Source organism: Lucilia cuprina, chromosome 2 (assembly GCF_022045245.1).
Source record: "Lucilia cuprina isolate Lc7/37 chromosome 2, ASM2204524v1, whole genome shotgun sequence".
NCBI lineage: Eukaryota > Metazoa > Arthropoda > Insecta > Diptera > Calliphoridae > Lucilia > Lucilia cuprina.
Window position 1 is genome coordinate 8,686,284 of NC_060950.1, and position 2,551 is coordinate 8,688,834.

The following is a 2,551-nucleotide window of genomic DNA, read 5'->3' on the forward strand; positions in this document are numbered from 1 at the left end:
GTTCTAGTTCAGTTCTAGTTCAGTTCTAGTTCAGTTCTAGTTCAGTTCTAGTTCAGTTCTAGTTCAGTTCTAGTTCAGTTCTAGTTCAGTTCTAGTTAAGTTCTACTTAAGTTTTAGTTAAGTTTTAGTTCGGTTCTTGTTCAGTTCTAGTTGTAGGTCAGTTGAAGTTCAGTTATAGTTCAGTTGTAGTTTAGTTCAGTTGTATTTCAGTTATTGTTCAGTTGTAGTTCAGTTCTAGTTAAGTTCAAGTTCAGCTTTAGTTCTTAGTTTTCTTTAGTTTTCTTCAGTTCTAATTGAGTTTTACTTAAGTTCAAGTTCAGCTTTAGTTCAGTTTTTGTTAACTTCTAGTTCAGTTGTAGTTCAGATCCAGTTCAGTTCTAGTTCAGTTCTAGTTCAGTTCTAATTCAGTTCTAGTTCAGGTCTAGTTCAGTTCTAGTTAAGTTCTAGTTTAGTTCTAGTTTAGTTCCAGTTCAGTTCTAGTTCAGTTCTGGTTCAGTTCTAGTTCAGTTCTAGTTCAGTTCTAGTTTAGTTCTAGTCCAGTTCTAGTTCAGTTCTAGTTCAGTTCTAGTTCAGTTCTAGTTCAGTTCTAGTTCAGTTCTAGTTCAGTTCTAGTTCAGTTCTAGTTCAGTTCTAGTTCAGTTCTAGTTCAGTTCTAGTTCAGTTCTAGTTCAGTTCTAGTTCAGTTCTAGTTCAGTTCTAGTTCAGTTCTAGTTCAGTTCTAGTTCAGTTGTAGTTGAGTTGTAGTATAGTTCTAGTTCAGCTGTGATTCTGTCCAGTTCAATTCAGTTCAGTTCTAGTTATAAGTTCAGTTGTAATTCTACTTAGTTCAAACTCTCATTGATAATATTTCCCTCCTAGAATGACTTCCCCTGGATGTAGGAAATAAATTTGTAAGCGCCTCTAGGCTATTTTTATATATAAATCTTGTTTAGGAATTAGAATGAATAAAGAGGTACAATTTAAAGTGTGTAGTGTAGTGCAGTAAGTGAGTTTCGGTTGTTGCTTGTTTTAGTTGGTGTTGACTGGCAATTGTTGCCATAATGTGTAACTATTTTTCAACTTCATCTTTTGCGGCTTCTCCTTCTACGTTTTTGGCACTTCTACTACTACTGGCAATAATGTTGCTATTTTTAATGCTGTAGCAGCAGCAGGTAGCTGTTGCAGTTGTTGCAATTTTTCGATCATTTTTATTTGTTTCTAAATAAATGTGCTCGCATGTCAGGGTAATAATGTTCGAAGATAGAGACAATATTTTTGAACACACGATTTCTAAGTGTTTCTTTGTATGTATGTAATATTTAAGAAATATTATTTTGTACAGATTTACTTAAGTGGTAATTTTTGTTACTTTGTAGTCATAAATCTAATGGCAGTCATAGGAACAAACATTAAATGTCTACTTCGTAAACAACAAATGATTATTTCGGGACTTTTTCTTTAAGAAAATTTCTATTTTGTCTGCAGCTGGTAATTGTGTATGTCGTGTCGTTTTAGGCAGGAATATTAGTAACAATTGTTACTTCAATGAGATAAATAAATTTAGCTTTCGAATTACAAGAAATTTGCCTAATAACAGTTTTTAACTACTTGCCATGCAACTTAATTAAAAAGCTCGTAAAAACTTAATTCTTAATTTATAATTAACTCCATAAAATACTTCTTAATTAGAAGTTATTAATACAAATATTCCAAATAACTAACCCACAATTTAGTACATACTAGTTTTAATTAGTTCCCCTTATTTTTTTCCTAATAAATTAAATTTAAAATACTTTATTTATAATTATTTTAATAATAAGATCAAGCGCATAATACTAGTAAAAATAAAGTGTTATTTATTAACATTAAAATAATTAAATTTGCTTAAAAATTCAACACGATTTCAAATAGGGATGCGAATACAAAATAATCATCGCACTCGTACGTGTAAAATTAATTGCCATAATGTTCACTTACGGTCAAATTAAATTCATCATTAAAGCAAGAAAAAGAGAAAACATTAACGCCCATATTTTATAATGTTTGCCAGTACACAAACAAATATTTATTAAATTTAATACTGAAAATACTCACAAGGAATTTAAATAAGTAGAATAAATATGCTTTCCTAAGTTTTTGTTAACATTTGCTTAAGTTGGGGTTATTTTTAACGCATTTGTAGCATATTGTTTGCTGTGCAACTCATTAAAATTATTATTTTTTCCTGGGGGAGTTGTAATATTTTGTTAAAATATTTAAATGATTTAAAGAAAGATTTAATACACTTGACCACAGTGGAGAAGAGATTATTTACTACATGCAAGAGAGTTATACTTTAGTTCTGTTTCCTGTTCAGTTCTAGTTCAGTCCTAGTTCTAATCTGTTTTAGTTCTGTTGCAGTTCTTGCTAAGTTTCAGTTCGGTTCTAGTTCAGTTTTAGTTCAGTTCTCGTTCTATTCCAGTTTTGTTCTAGTTCTGTTCTTGTTCTGCTCTAGTTCTGTTCTAGTTCTGTTCTAGTTCTGTTCTAGTTCTGTTCTAGTTCTGTTCTAGTTCTGTTCTAGTTCTGTTCTAGT